The 19,600-nt window shown below is 41.5% G+C and overlaps 1 protein-coding gene across 4 annotated transcripts in view; it reads left to right on the forward strand.

The window, feature by feature from the left end:
• The window catches only part of nckap1 (NCK-associated protein 1), a 218,777-nt gene that overhangs the window by 17,927 nt on the left and 181,250 nt on the right, over window positions 1–19,600 (forward strand). The window lies entirely within an intron of this gene.

Here is a 19,600-nt window from a genome sequence, read left to right on the forward strand (position 1 = left end):
AGGACAGGCGATACGGAACGGTCCAACTACTCTGAGCATTTCGCGGCAGTGCGGCCAGGCCCATCCTTCGCAACACTGGGGACAGGTAGAACCTCAGTACGTAGTGACACTTGGTGTTTGTGTACCGGGGATCCACGCACAGCTTTATGCAGCCATACACAAAGGTGGCCATCAGGCATTAGGTGTGTTGATTTCCCCCCGTTGCCCAGATCTTTATACATAGAGTCCCTTTGGACCCGGTCCATCTTTGATCTCCATATAAACTGGAAGACGGCCCGGGTGACTGCAGCGGCACAGGTTCTGGGAATAGGCTAGACCTATGCCACGTATAACAGCAATGACAGTGCCTCACACCTGATGACCAGGTTTTTTCCCCGCAATGGAGAGCGACCGTAGCTTCCATCTGCCCAGTTTCTGCCTCACTTTGCTGATACGCTCCTCCCAAGACTTGGCGCACCCCCCAGCACCTTCAGGTGGTCGGTCCTGATGGTGAAGGGAATCGAGGGTTGGCCGTCCAGTTCCCAAAGAGCATGGCTTTGCTCTTGCCTCTGTTTACCTTGGCCCCGAGGCCCATTTGAACTGGTCACATATGCACATGAGTCTGTGTACGGACAGCGGATCCGAGCAGAAAACGGCGACGTCATCCATGTACATGGAGGCCTTAACCTGCAGGCCCCCACTGCCAGGAATAGTCACCCCTCTCAGGCTCTCATCTTTCCTGATGGACTCAGCAAATGGCTCTATGCAGCACACAAACAAGGCAGGAGAGAGAGGGCAGCCCTGCCTGACTCCAGATCTGACTGGGAAGCTATCTGATTCCCACCCATTGATTGCGACTGCACTGACAATGTTGGTGTAGAGCAGTCTGATCCTATTGCTCTGGGGTCGGTGATTCACCCTGACCAAATCTGTGCTGTACCGGTCAGGAAGATCGCTGATAGTCTCGCACTCCTCAGGGATACGATCACCCACGTGCAGAACAGAGGGTTGGACATCTGCCTGATCAGCCTGGACCAGGAGAAAACCTTTGACAGGATATCACACACGTATATGAGAGATGTTCTTCCCCGCCCCGGAGCAGCCAGACACGACACCAATTACAAGACGGCTGCTGCTGCCTTTGTGGGGTAAGTCTCCAAGTATCGCGCACACAGCACCACACACACAACTTTTTACTGCAACTTTTTGACAGGTTCCACGTTTGCCCTGCACAGAACAATGTTGGTGAGATTATCTGAGGAAGGGGGGGGTTTAGGGTACACCCCTCTGTAGAACTTCAGGGAAAGTGTGGGGGGGGCAAGAGAGAGAGGGCGGGAGGTCAGTCATTTGGAGATGGTGCCTGTTTAATCACTGTAAACAAAATCACTGTTGGAAACACGTCTTTGATTTAATGTTTTTGTCGGGACCTCAATCTCCTTCGGATAATCTGATATTTGGATAATCGAGGTTCCTCTGTACTTGATTTGGTACTCAACACTGAAAGAAAATGTGGCTTATTTCAAATGAAAATAGCTGCTAAGAGTTGATGTGCAAGAAGTTTTAGAGTATATCATGCATTTGTGAATTTAGCATGTCGGTCTTACTTGTATCGAGCATTATTTTCATTGTAGAGAGGAAGTCAGCTCTATTTTGAGGGAAACAAAGCTAGATTCCAAATTGTAATGTTTCTGTAGAATACACAACTTACATGTGGTTCTTGATTTATGAACACCCAACTTATGAGTGCTCATGTTTACAAATGAGATTCAAAGATCTGATGTGAACGTTTGCTCATACTTAGGAAAGGCTATTTTATATTGTACTATATTGTGTTCTGGTTTGTGCACAAATAGATTTGCGAACATAGTCGAGAACTGAACCCATTTGTAACCCAGGAATTGCCTGTAATGAATCCTGACTATTTTGTTACTATCCTAGCAAGGTCAGTGCAATATAGTTCCATCAGTTAGTGTTAAGTTCGAAAACAGCTCCCCTGTCAATGGAAGTTTTTTTTAAAAGAACCTGTCCTTGGCTCAGTTACAAAGGAGATTAACCAGAGTGGTTTTGGGATGAGGATACTTATAGTTATAAGATTAGATTGTAGAAGCTGGGTAGTTCTCCATGGAGGAATGGAGATTTAAAGATTTGATAGAGGTGGATTAGATTATGACAGGTTTAGATAAGATATTTTAAAAATTGTATCCGTTAGCTCATAATATATGGTTTAGGGCAAGAGTTATGGGATGGATATGGTGCAGTCAAAATTGGAGAAAACCTTGCACATCATATGCTAATGACCTGGGAAATGTTGCTTTTGGATGTAGAGGAATTGCAAGTGGTAAATATATTGGGCAGGTACTTGAGCAAGATAAGTGTACAAGATTTAGAAAGTGAATGGGACTGAAGTTCAAGGTTTGCGTGAGGATTTGTAGCTCAGGTGCCAGCTGTTGTAGTTGTGGATATGTTCACCAAGCTGGGAGGTTGGTTTGCAGACATTTTATTCCTTGTGAAGATGGCAACTTCAGTGCTTTGGAGCCTCCTATGAAGGGCTCCTGTACCGTCTTCTAGAATTTATTTGGTTCCGTTCCTTCTATTTCCAGTTGCTGATTCCAGTTCGTTGTACTGGCCAGTATATTGGGTCCAGGTCGGTGTGTTTTTTGATGGAATCAGTGGATGAGTGCCATGCTTCTAGAAATTCTCTGGCTGTCCTCTGTTTGGTTTGTTCTATGATCATTGTGTTGTCCCAATCGAATTTGTGGTCCTTGTCATCTGTGTATGTGGCTACAGGAAGCTCAAAAGCACTGAAGATGTCATCTAGACAGGGGACGAAACGTCTGCAAATCACTTCCCAGCTCAGAACTGAAGTGCGTGAAACTAGTTTGTTTAGTTTGAGTTTAGTGTCGGTCTTTTAAATATAACCAGTGAACTGTAAATGGGCTATTGAACTGAACTGGAATTCTTCTGTTACTTTGTGAAATGAGAATGTTGAGATAACAAAAATTAGCTGGGTTGGGTCGTGTTAGAATAGAATGCTATGCCTATTGATTAGAAATAAGTTCAAAGTATTAGGTAATCAGTAAACATCCCATGTTAAAGAATAATACAGGGCAACAAACAGTGTGTGGCTTGACCTTCTGGATGGCGTTTGGTACTTTACATTGCCATTATATGTAATGTTGCTGTGGGAGTTTCAGCAGCAGCTTCAACACTGCATCTTTGAGGAAAGTGTATTTTCAACACAGTTTGGGAAATTGAGAAAAAGCTGGTAAGATCCAGAATAAAGATTGAATGCATGATGAGACATCCTCACCAATCCACATGCAACACTAGTTTTAAAGAACACGACTAATTATAAGTTTTTCTCCCTATTAAGTTAGGCTTTTTTGTTTCAATGTACGAAAGTTGCTTTATTGTTTGAAGAGTAAAGCTCCAATAAATGAGACTTTTTTCAGCAACATCTGGAAATAACTTGTACTCATTGAATTAATTTAATTTACAGTTTCAAGTTCAGAGGCCTCAAATATTACCAAGTGGCGATTAATTCAAGGTTTTAAGATAGTTCAGTACATGCAGGGAGGTATCTTGAAGGTTTTTGTTGTCTTAAGACATTGGCCTTTGATGTCTGTGTGTTTTAATTATTGTGACCATGTGAGTATTTCACAGCAAAATATATTGCAAGCGGATTCTACACATCTTGAGTTGCACTGACTTGCACGTTGATGTTGCAATAATGAAATAATGATTGATTAGAAAGCTTTGAGCTAATTACAATCAACTTGTACGAGCCTATTTATTAATGTTGCTGCCGTTATCAAGAGGAGTTGGCTGATATCCTCTTGATATCTCAAAGTGGGATGGTATGGAGAATTTTATCTATATTTTGAAGGAATTACAAATTACTTGAATTCACTTATGACGTACTAATCCATTCAACGCCTAAATAATACTATACTAACCATATCCAAAGAATTACAGCTAAATATGGGAGACCTCATTACATCCTCGAAGTAAGTCTAAAATAAGAAAAGTCCTGTCTGTGGCTGTTCCTGGAGTGTTTTAAAAATAGATTTTCCAACAGCTTCCTCATCACAATTTGTATGCTATCTTTCCCTGTTTTTTGCTAAACATTGAAAAAAAAATCACATGGGCAAATTTTCATTTTCAGCAGGAAAACAAATGAAATGACAGACTGTGATTGACTGCCTGAATCTTTCATTTCATTCAAGTATTTGAGAAATAACATTTGGAAGCGAATTATCTTTGTGTCTTGAATTTCAATTCATCTGCTACTTTGTGTTGGACAGAAGGATGCTGTGGTCAATTGAGATATTTAGAAGATCAGTTGCAATCATTGCATTATTTTCCAGAGTTTAACTCGAGTCCCTTTATGTTACTGGAAACAGTATGTAACTGTACTTTATCAATATTTTGAATGATGTGTTCCGTCCGATTTTTAATCTGCAGGTTGCCCACTGCAAAACCATAGTGTCAATCAACATGCATTAGCAATGGACAGCTTATGCATTAATATGCCTGTAAAACCTACAATCTGTGCCTCTAATGTTCCTGAGAAATTTCAGAATCTCAATTATACAATAGAACTTGATTTAGCTACTCATTAAGTGACTTGTGTATACTGATGCAGAGTTTCTACCAAAGTATCAAGTCCAGTACTTTTAGAATCGTACACTACTTTAATATTATTCAGTAAAATATGGTTTTATTAAGAGCAATCAGAGTTTTAAAGATTTCCATTAACTTGAAGTACATTATTGTAAAAAAAATGAAGTCATGTTGCAACCACTTATGTTAAAGACAATTTACGATCAATAAGTAATATATTTTCCAGTATGCATATGCTAGTTTGTGACATGTATATGTTCACTGACTAAAATTTGAGGGTAACTGTTCCTTTCCTTACGCTTTATTGGGATTTTATGTGCTGAGTAATTTAGAGGAAATCCCAATTTCACCATGTACCCACAATAAATGAACATATTATAGGTTTCCTTAATTCGCACTTTGCCTTGAATCCCAATGGGCTTTTATTTTTATAACCTATTTGTGACTTATGGGACTTATCATCTGCTTTGGTGAAATCCATCTGGCATTGATGTTGCAATAATGATGTAATACTTGAGAAAGATTTGAGCTAATTACTGTCTGGATTACCAGTAATTTATGCTTGCCTATTTATTAGCATTGCTACCGTTACTGATACACTCTTGATAATTTTTACATAATATATGTGTATTATTCTCAGAAAGCAGGATGATATGGAAAATTTTTATCCCTGTTTTAATGTCATTATGTAATTACAAATTAGTTAAATGCACTTTTGAAATAGTGATCTATTCACACCCTAAATAATACTATACTAACAATATCAAAAGTATTATAGCTGAATATGGGAGACCACATTAGATTTTCGAAGTAGCCTAAAACATAAAATGCACTACCCCCATTTGTCCTCCTTATTGCTTCTCAAAAATCAGTCATATTGATCAGATGTGATCTTTCATTCATCAATTTGTGTTGACTATCTTAATCTTTCTAGATGAAAATTTGTTGTGGTTCTGTTCGCCGAGCTGGAAGTTTTTGTTGCAAACGTTTCATCCCCTGGCTAGGCGACATCATCAGTGCTTGGGAGCCTCCTGCGAAGCGCTTCTTTGATGTTTCCTCCGGTGTTTATAGTGGTCTGTCCCTGCCGACAACCGGAAGCGGCAGGGACAGACCACTATAAACACCGGAGGAAACATCAAAGAAGCGCTTTGCAGGAGGCTCCCAAGCACTGATGATGTCGCCTAGCCAGGGGACGAAACGTTTGCAACAAAAACTTCCAGCTCGGCGAACAGAACCACAACAACGAGCACCCGAGCTACAAATCTTCACACAAACTTTGAAGATGAAAATTTATCCTGCCCCTCAATTTTTTCCAATACCAAGATTAGACAGATTCTTAAGCAATCATACAAATGTTTATTGTACCCCAGTAGTTGACACCACATGTGTAGCCAGATAGGACCAGAAAATGTTGGTCTGAGATTCCAATGTCTCTTCTCTTGATTCCCTTAACAAGCTACAGTGCATTTCATCCTGCCCTGGGAATTTATCCACTTTTAGAAATGTTCAATCCCATTGTATTTTCTGCCTCCTGATGTCCATTTCATCTAATGTTTTCCAGTCTTTGTCCTTGATTGTCTGTCTCGTCCCTCTATTTTGTGAAAACAGACACAAGCATTCATTAAGAATCATATCAACTTACTGTATCTCCACAAATAGGACTGATTAGGGACTATAATAGTAACATTTCTTTTCTTTAATTATCCATTTGCAGTTGTTGTATTTTTAAAACATCTTTTGGGTTTCCTTTATTTCGCTTGCCAAAATTATTCATGCCCTCTCTTTGCTTTCCAAATTTTCTTGACACTTTTTATAATCTGGGTTTTAAACATCGTTAGCCTTCTTTATATTCTCCTTTTAAACGGCGATGTGCCTGTGGATTTAGTCCCACTTCTTGTTCTGAATCTTCAACATCTCTCCTTGAGTACCCCTCATTGATCTGACACTGATTTATCTTTAACAAACTGTTTCCAGTCCACTTGACTAAATCACTTTCTGGTTTTGGTAAAGTTAGCTTTCCCCTCTAAGAAATTTTATTAATAGCATGGAACTTGAGCATTATTTAAAAGGAGACTAGAAATTGATGCTTTTAATCTTTTCATCGTCAAATCTAAGATACACAAAACAGATTTAATAGGTTTAAATAAATGTTCAATGTGCAGAATGAAGGATTCCTTCACGTTTGCTAAAACCATACACCACTACATACTGAAAGTAATAGCATGTCTGTGTTCTGTTTCAACATTATCAACTTATTTGCCAGCTCATCACTCAAATAAGCCATTGACATCTGCACTTTGACATTATTTTGTGGCAACCTAAGTGCACCACCTGTATCTGAATATGTTCATCAAACTCATGAACCTTTTGGTACATTTGCAATATTTCGGTCTGCAGCTACACTAAAGAATTTCTTGACAGTTTAATAGTCTCGATCCTTTACTCAAATTCACCATTAGAATGGAACAGTCAGTTCAATTCCTTAACATATTAGTGAAATCAGAAAATTCTTAGCTTTTATCTACTGAATTGACTACTGATTGATGTACATATTGAGATTTCTACAATTCCACAAATTCCAAGATCAATCTCACTGGCAATCTCCAAGAATAGGACTCCAGCCATCTGCTGACTGTAAGCCTGATACTGAGATTGGGCATATCAAAACTATCTTGTGTAATAACAGGTATGCTGAAATCATCATTTGTATAGTCAGCGTGACTAAGGGGAAGGGTAGGCAGGATCAGAGGAGGAACGCAAAGGGACTGGTGGTCTGAGGTGTTTTAATGTAAGAAGTACAATAGGTATGGCAGATGAACTGAGGGCTTGGATTAGTCACTGGGAATAACTATTACTATTACTGAGACTTATTTGAGGGAAAGGCATAATTGGCAACTAAATATCCCAGGATAGCAATGCTTCAGGTGGGATGGAGAGGGAGGTGAAAGGGGTGGAGGAGTTGCATTACTGGTCAGAGAGGATATCTCAGCTATGCTGAAGGAGGGCAATATGGAAGACTTGAACAGTGAGGCAATATGGGCAGAGCTCAGAAATAGGAAGGGTGCTGTGGCAATGTTGGGATTGCACTACAGGCCTTCCAACAGCAAACATGAGATAGATGTACAAATATATAGGGAGATCATGGAAAGATGTAGGAGCAAAAGGGTGGTGGTGATAGAAGATTTTAATTTTCCCAAAATTGACTGGGATTCATTTAGTGTTAGAGGTGTGGATGGAGCAGAACTTATAAGGAGCATCCAGGAGGGTTTTCTCGATCAGTATGTAAATAGTCCAACTTGGGAATGGGCCATACTGGACCTGGTGTTGGGAAATGAACCTGGCCAGGTGTTTGACGTTTCAGTAGGGGATTACTTTGGGAATAGTGATCACAGTTCCATAAGGTTTAGAATGCTCATGGACAAAGATGAGAGTGGTCCTAAAGGAAGAGTGCTAAATTGGGGGAAGGCCAACTATACCAAAATTTGGCAGATGTTGGGGGATGTAGATTGGGAGCAGCTGTTTGAAGGGAAATCCACATTTGATATGTGGAAGGCTTTTAAAGAGAGACTGATTATAGTTCAGGAGAGGTATATTCCTATGAAAATGAGGGCTAGAAATGGCAGAATTAGGGAACCGTGGATGACAGGTGAAATTGTGAGACTGGCTAAGAGGAAAAAGGATATTTACTTAAGGTCTAGGCGACTGAGGACAGACAAAGGTTTGGAAGAATATTGGGAAAGTAGGGCCAATCTGAAACAAGGAATTAAGAGGGCTAAATGGGGACCTTGAGATATCCTTATAACAGGGTTAAGGAAAACCCTGAAGTCTTTTATTCATATGTAAGGAGCGAAAGAGTAACAAGGGAGAGAGGGTTGGGCCACTCAAGGACAAAGGAGGAAAGATATGAGTCAGAGAACATAGGTGAGACTATTAATGAGTACTTAGCATCTGTATTCACGGAGGAGAGGGACATGGTGGGATGTTGAGGTTACGGATAGATGTTGGATTACTCTAAAAGTCGACATGAGGGCGGAAATGTTGGGTATTCTAAAAGGTATTACAGTGGACAGGTCCCCAGGTCCGGATGGAATCTATCCCAGGTTAATGAGGGAAGTGAGAGAGGAAATAGCTGGGGCTCTGACATGTCTTTGCAGCATCCTTGAACACAAGGTCCCAGAGGACTGGAGAATTGCTGATGTTGTCCCCTTGTTTAAGAAGGGTAGCAGGGAAAATTCAGGTGATTACAGACCTGTGAACCTGACGTCACTGATAGGGCAGCTGCTGGAGAAGATACGGAGGGGATAGGATCTATTCCCATTTGGAAGAAAATGGGCTTATCGGTGATAGGCAGCATTGTTTTGTGCAGTGAAAGTCATGTCTTACAAACCTAATAGAATTCTTTGAAGTGGTGACAAAGTTGATTGAGGGAATGGATGTAGATGTCATATTCATGGAGTTCAGTATGGTGTTTGATAAGTATGGTATGCTGATGAAGAAGGTGAAATCAAATGGGGTTCAGGGTGTACTAGTTAGATGAGTAGAGAACTGGTTGCCAGCAGGAGACAGTAGTAGTGGAAGGGAGTGTCTCAAAATGGAGACCTCTGACCAGTGGTATTCCACAGAGATCTGTGCAGGGACCACTGTTGTTTGTGATATACATAAATGATTTGGAGGAAGGTGTAGGTTGCCTCATTAGCAAGTTTGCAGATAACGCTATGATTGGTGGAGTAGCAGGTAGTGAAGGGGACTGTCCGAGAATACAGCAGAATATAGATAGATAGATTGGAGAGTTGGGCAGAGAAATGGCAGATGGAGTTCAATGCAGACAAATGCGAGGTGATGCATTTTGGAAGGTACAATTCAAGACCAAAATGTGCAGTAAATGGAAAAGTCCTGGGGAAAATTGATGTACAGAAAGATCTGAGTATTCAGATCCATTGTTCCCTGAAGGTGGCATCGCAGGTCAGTAGAGTGTCCAAGAAGGCATATGGCATGCTTTCATTCATCAGATGGGGTATTGAGTACAAGAGTTGGCAGGTCATGTTACACTTATATAAGACTTTGGTTTGGCCACATTTGGAATACTGCGTACAATTCTGGTCACCACATTACTAAAAGGATGTGGATGCTTTGGCAAGTGTGCTGAGGAGGTTCACCAGGATGTTGCCTGATATGGAGGGTGCTGGCTATGAGGCGAGGTTGAGTAGATGAGGATTATTTTCATTGGAAAGACTAATGGTGAGGGGGGACTTGACTGAGGCCTACAAAATGATGAGAGGTATAGACAGGGTGGATAGCAAGAATACTGGGGAAATTAAAATCACCAGTACCACAACCCTGTTGTTTCCACATCTTTCCGTGATCTGCTTACATATCTGTTCCTCTAATTCCCATTAGCCATTGGGAATCTTACAGCATCATCATCTGAACACCCACAAATGGAGCTGCATCCGGACATTATTTCAACAAGCCACAACACTCTGCAGCACCCAAGCACTACGAACAGTAGAGGAAAAATACCTATACAGTGTATTCCAGAAGAACAGGTACACAATAACACAGTCCGCCGATTTTAGATTAGATTAAATTAGATTAGATTACTTAGTGTGGAAACAGACCCTTCGGCCCAACAAGTCCACACCAACCCTCCAAAGAGCAACCCACCCAGACCCATTCCCCTACATTTACCCCTTCACCTAACACTATGGGCAATAAAGCATGGCCAATTCACCTAACCTGCACATCTTTGGATTGTGGGAGGAAACCGGAGCACCGGGAGGAAACCCACACAGACATGGGGAGAATGTGCAAACTCCGCACAGACAGTTGCCTGAGACAGGAATTGAACCTGGGTCCCTGGTGCTGTAAGGCAGCAGTGCTAACCACTGAGCCACCGTGCCATCCATTTCTCAATAACAAACCCAAACAAGCAGATGCAGCATGCCGAGAAAACTCTAAACACATTACATTACGTCAAAGACATCTCTGAAATGACTTCCAAACTACTCAGACCCCTTGGCATCATGGTAGCCCACAAATCTACCAACACAATTAAATACCGGCTAGTGAACCTAAAGAACCCGATACAAACCACCAGCAAAATGAATGTCATTTACAAAATACCATGCAAGGACTGTAACAAACACTGCATCGGACAAACAGACACCATGAGACATGAACACCAACTAGCCACCAAAAGACATGACCCACTCTCACTAGTATCCTTTCCTTCAGACGAAGAAGGACACCACTTTGACTGGGACAACACATCCATCGTAGGACAAGCTAAACAGACACGCATGGGAATTCCTAGAGGCTTGGCATTCTAACCAAAACTCCATCAATTGATTTGGACCCCATCTACCGTCCTCTGAGAAAAAGAACCAGGAATGATATCACCCACCTTAAGAAACCAAGACCCAGAAATAGGAAGTGGGACGTAACACCGGCACTTCACTGGAGGCTCTCAGATGATGTTACTTAGTATGTGACGAAATGTCTGAAAACAAATCTTCCAACTCAGTGAGCAACGACAACTACTTCTAGTATAACCCCATCATAGTGATTGTACGTTTCTTATTCCTAAATCCTACCTATATTGCCTTGCTGGATGAGTACTCCAAGATGCCCCCTCTTGGTGTAGCTGTGACATTGTCTTTAATCAGTAATGCAATCCTGCACCCCTTTTTGCATCTCCCTCTACCACACCTAAAACAAACTCTGGAACATTGAGCTGCCAATCCTGCCCCTTTTCTCAACCAAGCCTCTGTGACCCCCAGATTGTAGTCCCATTCTAATCCAGGCTCTAAACTCCTTTGTCTTATCTGTTACATTCCTTGAATTAAAATAAAATCACTTCAACTGCTCGTCCTGCCGTGTTCATTAACCCAGCTCTGCCTCCTCTTTCTATTATACTTGCTTGATTTAACCATGATTTGGAGATGCTGGTGTTGGACTGGGGTGTACAAAGTTAAAAATTACACAGCACTAGGTTATATTCCAACAGATTCAATGGGAAGCACTAGCTTTCGGAGTGCTGCCTCCTTCATCAGGTGGTTGTGGAGTACACAATTGTAAGTCACAGAATTTATAGCAAAAGCTTACAGTGTGATGTAACTGAAATTATACATTGAAAAATACCTTGACTGTTTGTTAAGTCTCTCATCTGTTAGAATGATCATGATAGTTTCACTTCTTACATAGGTAAATCACAAAACATTTTTAAAAAGTTACGTTCTCAGGTTAACTGTAACAATTGGTATCAGCCAGATAATATGTTGAAGGTGTTAGCCCCTCTGTGTTCTGTTGTCTGTGTCATAATGTTTAGACTGATTCTAATCTAAAAAATGAGTTAACAGAGTCTTACATGGATTCATGCAGTATTTGTGCAAAGTACAATGTTAATTTGTAAGTACAAATTCACCCCAAAAACGTGTGTGTGTGTGTTTGTGTGTGTCTGGAATAGGGGTTTGTGACTGTCTGTCTGTGAGAGTGAGTGTATATGAGTGTGTGTGTGTGTAAAGTGGTCTAAGTCTCTGAGTGCATGTGGGAGTGTGTGTATGTGTCTGGGGTGGGGGGTTGTGGGTGTTTGTGAGAGAGACACCCCCCAGTATTTGTACTTGTGGAGTTGCATTGTACTTTGCTCAAAAACTGCATGAATCCATGTAAGACTCTGTTAACTCACTTTTTAGATTCAAATCAGTCTAAACGTTATGGCATGGACAGGGATCACAGAGGGCTAACGCCTTCAACATCTTAACATCTTATCTGGGCTGATACCAATTGTTGCAGTTAACCTGAGAACGTAACTTTTTTAAAAAAAAATTGTGATTTACATATGAAAGAAGTGAAACTATCATGGTCATTCTAACAGATGAGAGACTTAACAAACAGTCAAGATATTTTTCAATGTATAATTTCAGTTACATCACAGTAAAGTTTTGCTATAAATTCTGTGTCTTACAATTGTGTCCTCCAACCATCTGATGAAGGAGCAGCACTCTGAAAGCTAGTGCTTCCAATTAAACCTGCTGGACTATAACCTGGTGTTGTGTGATTTGTAATTTTGATTTAACCACTCTCTTCTTCAAACATTCCATATGCTGCCCTACTGGTCTGGTTCCCAACCCCCTGCCACACTATTTAAACTCTCCGTAGCACACCTTCCTGCCAGGATGTTGGTTCCCCTTCAGTTTACGCACAACCTGTCCTCCTTGTACTGGTCCCACCTGCCCTGAAAGAGATCCCATTGATCCTGATATGATTTCATCCCTTCTACACCAGCTCTTTAGCAGCACATTCAATTGTATTACCTTTGTATTTCTGGCCTCACTGGCATGTAGCACTGTGAATAATCTCAATGTTACAGCCGTTTTTTAGAATCCCTACTGTGTGGAAACAGGCTATTTGGCCCAACTAGTCCACATCGACCCTCTGAAGAGTAAACCATCCAGACCTATCCCCTTACCCTATTACTCAATATTTACCTTTGACTAATGCACCTAACCTACACATCCCTGAACACTGGCAATTTAGCATAGTCCATTCGCCTAACCTGCGCGCCTTTGAACTGTGGGAGGAAACTGGAGCACCCGGAGGAAACCCGCGCAGACATGAGAATGTGCAAACTCCACACAGTCACCCAAAGCTGGAATTCAACCCAGGTCCCTGGTGCTGTGAGGCAGCAGTGCTAACCACTGAGCCACCATCCCGCCCCCAAGAGACCAAAGAGATCTTGCTTTTCAACTTCCCACCTAACTCCCTGAGCTCTCTTTGCAAGACAATTTCTCTCTCTGCATATGTCCTTAGTACTAATGTGGACCATAACCTCTGGCTGCTCATTTTTTCTCCCCTCAGATTATCTTGTGCCCTCTTAGAGACATCCTTGATCCAGCACCAGGTAGACAACACACAATCGTCGACTCTCACTTTTGACTACTGAAACACCTATCTGTGCCCTGAACTATACAGGAGAATCGACGTTTCAGGCATAGGCGTATGCCCAAAATGTCGATTCTCCTGTTCCCTGGATGCTGCCTGACCTGCGCTTTTCCAGCAACACATTTTCAGCTCTGATCTCCAGCATCTGCAGACCTCACTTTCTCCTGAACTATACAGCCCAATATCACTCCACTTGCCTACACTTGGACGCTCCCTGCTGTACAACAGGGCCAGTCGTGTCACTGATTTGGCTGCTGCTGTTGCTTTCCCTGAGAGGTCTCTCCCTCCAGGAGTATCAAAGGCATTCTGTTGGAGAGAGAGAAATGGCTACAGGGGACTCCTGCATTGCCAGCCTACACTCACTCATTAGATTAGACTACTTACAGTGTGGGAACAGGCCCTTCGACCCAACAAGTCCACACCGACCCGCCGAAGTGCAACCCACCCAGACCCATTCCCCTACACTTACCCCTTCACCTAACACTGTGCAATTTAGCATGGCCAGTTCACCTAACCTGCACATTTTTGGATTGTGGGAGGAAACCGGAGTACCCAGAGGAAACCCACGCAGACACGGGGAGAACGTGCAAACTCCACACAGTCAGTCGCCTGAGGCAGGAATTGAACCCGGGTCACTGGCGCTCCTGAGGCAGTAGTGCGAACCACTGTGCCACCGTCATCTTTCTGGTGGCCATCTAACTCTTTTCTGTCAGTGTAGCTCTCACCAGTGGAGTGACTAATTAGCTAAACATGCTGTCCACAACATGCTTAGCCTCATGGGTGCTCCATGTGTAGCTGAACACACTTGCCACAGAGATAGTCAGCAAAGACATTGGAAGTGTCCCTGATTTCCGAACATTGCAGGAGGAGCATTCTACAGGGCTGAGTTTATCTGCTCTTTTATATCGTATGAACTGCAGACAACAATTTAAAGGAGGTAAAAGTGAGGACTGCAGATGCTGGAAACCAGAGTTTAGATCAGAGTGGTGCTGGAAAAGCACAACAGGTCAGGCAGCATCCGAGGAGCAGGAAAATCGACGTTATGAGCAAAAGCCCTTCATCAGGAAATATCCTGATGAAGGGCTTTTGCCCGAAACATCGATTTTCCTGCTCCTCGGATGCTGCCTGACCTTGCTGTGCTTTTCAGCAACAACTTAAAGGAATCAATTACACAACCTTACCCAATACTCGTCAAAATCATACTTCCCACTATCGCTGTTTGTTTATTCCTAACAAACTGTAACGACAAAAATACTTTATTTTCCTCCTGACACTACTCACTTCGTCTCTAAACCAGTCCCATTCTGACTAACACTACTTCCCAGGTGTTTATCTGGTAGCTGCTGCTGCTGTTCATTCCCAGGTTCACTCTGCTGTGCTGTGCTGCTGCTGTTCTCTTTGTGTAGGCGAAAGGAATTTGTACAAACAGTGCAACTTTTTCAATAGAACAGATCATGGAGACGAACTCCCCTGCATCCCAAAGCAAAATGCTGACCAATCTATCTGTCTGATCTGAGAGTTAACTGTTTTGGTCTAATCTCCAAGCCAGTTAAGACCCAACCAGTCAGCACTTGCTTTTCATTACATATGAAATGGCCTAGCTTTTGTATTTTTCCATAAGTTATCTAAACTTGGCAGAATTAGCATCACTTGCATCAAAAGTGCTATACAACTAGTACTCTTTACCACGAGTGCAGCTTCATTCATTGAAACAAACTGTCCCCCATCTAGAATCATAGAGTCATAGAGATGTACAGCACGGAAACAGAACCTTTGGTCCAACTCGTCCATGCTGACCAGACATCTCAACCCAATCTAGTCCCACCTGCCAGCACCTGGCCCATATCCCTCCAAACCCTTCTTATTCATATACCCATCCAAATGCCTTTTAAATGTTGCAATTGTACCAGCCTCCTCCACTTCCTCTGGCAGCTCATTCCATACACTTACCACCCTCTGTGTGAAGAAGTTGCCCCTTAGGCCTCTTTTACATCTTTTCCCTCTCACCCTAAACCGATGCCCTCTAGTTCTGGACTCCCCCACCCCAGGGAAAAGACTTTGTCCATTTATCCTGTCCTTGCCATTCATAATTTTGTAAACCTCTATAAGGTCACCCCCTCAGCCTCTGACACTCCAGGGAAAACAGCCCCAGCCTGTTCAGCCTCTCCCTATAGCTCAAATCCTCGAACCCTGGCAACATCCTTGTAAATCTTTTCTAAACCCTTTCAAGTTTCACAACGTTCTTCCGATAGGAAGAAGACCAGAATTGCACGCAATATTCCAACAATGGCCTAACCAACATCCTGTACAGCCGCAACATGACCTTTTTATTGGACTTGCTGCCTTTTGGCTGTAAAGTTTGTTTTGAAAGTGTTTAAGATTTCATCTCTGCCTTTTACACTAATTCTATCCCATTTAATACTGAAATCCTCCATGATTACTATACTATCTTTATTAATTTTGTGGTTTGCCTGCACATTTGTTTTTCATGCTCCCTCTGACAGTTTGGGGGAATAATTCCCAGGAGTGTGATAGCTCCTTTTTAATTCAGTTGAGCCCATACAATGTCATAGATCATTCTTGAACAGATATTGTGCCCCCTCCTTTTTATATCCCTTTTTTAATGCTAGCAATCTCTTTTTTTTAAATCTGGAGTTGGGTAGCAAAACATTCAAGAAAGTTTGTGTAGTACAGCAACTAAGTGGGGGGTTATATTTGAATTCTTCATGAGCCTGGAATGGTACTTCGGCAAATGCAAACAGGACCTAACAGTGCTTTATGTGGACCTTATGATGGTGAATGGCTAGAACCAGTGGTTTCTTATGCATTCACACATCTTGATTGAATGGAGTCAGGTTATATGTAGGTGATGAAAGAGTTCTGATTTTACTGTGACATGAAAGATGGAGACAAGGATATGTTTGAGCATGTTGGGAGCTCCTGGTCAAGAGCCAAGTCCAGATCATTGAGGGTACTTGGAAGTAAATTGCAGCAGAGACAGTGAAAATATCATTAGGATGGAAATGTGGATGCAGAGGTAAAGAAGAAACTGATCATTGTCAAAGATGTGTGCTGTAATTAGCACGAAGGGAAGAGGAAGAACATGAGAGCTGGGTAGATGAAGGGATTGTTGTTGGCATCTTACCCTCTGAAAGATGAGAGACATGCAAATGACAACCATTTTGAGTGATGTGGCTTCATATGATGCAATTTGTTGACGGCTGAAGGGACCAATCCTTGAGAGGCAGGCTCCATGAAATTGCAACATTGTTTGACATTGGCCACTGGTGGTTGTGGCCACTGGTGTTTGTGGTCATGCCAGCCTATGGGAGTGTCAGCACATTACTCTGTCATCAGCTAGTGGCTTCCATGTGTGACAACTGATATTTAAGATCTTCATCTCACACTTAGCATCGTAATAGAGGAGCTTTGGGCAGCTTCCCGGTTATCTGACTCCGGCAAGCTTATTCACTCATGGGATGTCGGCATCAACTGGTTGCCTGTCTCTAGTTGCCCTTGAGAAGGTGGTGAGCTGCTGCAGTCCATCTATTGTAGCTTCATCCACAAATCCTGGAATTTCCTTCCTAAGGCAAAGTCATATGGTAATACTTGGAAATGCAGTTGTTTTCCAACTTGTTGAAGCAAACAAAGCCATATTGGAGGAGTGCTGACAAACTTGAGACATCTGCCTTTGAGAGGATTGTGGCACTTTTCATTGAGTATGTATCCCTGATTGTACCATAGGCAACAAAAGTTGGAAATGTTTTAGCTTCTTTATGGCTGTGAATATGGGAGTTTATGTGGAAAGAGCGATTAAGGGAGAAATTCAGAGGAGAGAGCACAATCACCATTGAATGCTTGCAAAATATCAAGTGTCCAGCTGGCTGAGATAGAAATTGAAAACGGTATGAGTGAGAAGTCACTTGATGTGGAGGCTGAGGGAGGGAAACCGTGATGTCACTCCAAGAGAATTGGTACTGTAGGTATACAGCACAGAAGGGGGATTTTGAAAGGTGGTGAGTGGAGTGAAACAAGCCAAGAAGCTCAAAGATGAAGATGGTATCAGTGAGGTTGGAGGACATCAGGCCTGTAAATTTGATAGTGGCCACCATAGTGGGTAGGGAAATTGGTGGAATATATGGCCAAGTGAGGAGATGTCATTTAAGGAGTCAGTGTCATCAAAACCAGAATGCCAATACAGTCAGCCACAGCTCATCAAAAGCAAATACCTTATTTTCATATTAGCGGATATTCTGGAAGCTCATGCAGAGAAGTGTGGTGATAAGTCATCCAATTCCAATTTCAGCCCAGTAACGCTTGGTTTAGAATACCATCAATCGATGCAATAGTTTATCAACTGAGAGAGGTCTCCATAACACAGCTACCAGTTTCACATTTGAGTAAGTTTTTAAATGCTTGTAGCAAATATGCTTGATGTATTTTTGATTTAAATCTGAGGTAGGATAATGAACATTAGAAATAGGAGCAGCAGTACACTATTCAGCATGTAAAATCTGCTTTGCCATTCAATAGGGTTGTGGCTGGTCTGTTTGTTTTAAATTCCACATTTCGTCTACTTCAGACAACTTTTGATTACCCTGCCTAACAACAATCTATCTACTTTATCATTTAAAAATATTTGAAGACTCCTCCTCTACTGCCTTCTAAAGCTCTGTTTGAGCAAAACACCTCTAATTTTCTCTTGAACCCTCATCCATACTTACCTTTGCTATCTCTTTACTCGAATATTTCACTACTCCTGGCCAGCTTCTCATTCCAAGTTTTGTAAAGCTAATGTTGACTATTTATGACCTTACTGCTCAGGTCATTACTTGAACCAAGTTCTGTTGGCCCATAATCCCTGTGCTTGCAGATCTACAGTTGCTCCTGGGTAAACAGTGCGACAGTTTTAAGATTCTTGTTTTGAAATCTGTCTGTGACCTTACCCCTCTCTGATATTTGCACTCCTCTTTGTGGTGGTGCTTCCAGCTGCTAAAGCCCAAAGCTTTTGGAGATCCCCCTTTGAGGTTCTCTGCCTTTACTTCTATTTTTCCCTAAAAGATTGTCCTTAACACTTCCTGATCAAGTTTTGGCATACAATGTTAAATTGTACTTAGTGCAGGTTATTGTTAAAAAATTTAATTTTCCATTCTCAACATTTATTGATGCAAAACTTACAATTTTAATTGGTTACTGATTTATTTAGTTGCACATGTATTAAGAAATGACTGCTGGTGGATGGGGTAAACCTGAATTCCTTTAGCTGAAAGTGCAATTCTCTGTTTCCACAAGATAACAATCTACTTATTTGCAGTTAGTTCAAATCAATGCACATGTGATTGCCATTTGGTCTTGGTAGTCTGATGCTTTATGACCATAATTGCATCCTGTTATGATTCTGAAATGCCTTCAGAACAAAAATGTTACTTTTGTCTGTGAATGTAGGCAACCTTAGGCAGGCACAAATGTAAGCAGTACGTTTTGTTACAATTTATATTTATACACGTCCCTTGAGCAGTGCTGCTGTAAAAGCATGTACAGTTTACATGAAAGCATGACATTACAGATGTCAAACAGCTCTCTTTATGTCAGTATATGAGAAAGAAAAGAAAATATAGTGACCATAAACCACATTATTGTTTGTATGAAACTGCATGTTGTAAGTAACTTGTTCATGTTTGTTATTTTGTATAGTCAAATATTTCTTCAATTACAATATTTAAGGACATTTAGTAACTTGTACCTAAAGTTTAAAATTATATGAAACATTCATGATGAAATCATGATTGAGGTAAAAAAAATTGCAGGTTTAAGAAACTGTTAATAGTTTTGTTATTGCAATCCATATTAGACACCATTCAGCATTTCAAAAGGATTGCAAATTATTTTATAACTCATTTTCTTTCGCAACTTCAAATTTTCTGCCCAGATTCTGTCATTAATTGTATGTAATGCCTTTATTATTCTATGAATGAGGTCTTGCAGACTTCCTCAGATGTCCTTCATGTTGCCTTTGAAGTGATCTTGCATGCACATTCCTGTCTCTGAATCTGTGGAC

This window comes from Chiloscyllium plagiosum, unplaced genomic scaffold (genome assembly GCF_037043375.1).
Source record: "Chiloscyllium plagiosum isolate Xiang-an unplaced genomic scaffold, Cpla_swu_hap1 HiC_scaffold_7, whole genome shotgun sequence".
Lineage (NCBI taxonomy): Eukaryota > Metazoa > Chordata > Chondrichthyes > Orectolobiformes > Hemiscylliidae > Chiloscyllium > Chiloscyllium plagiosum.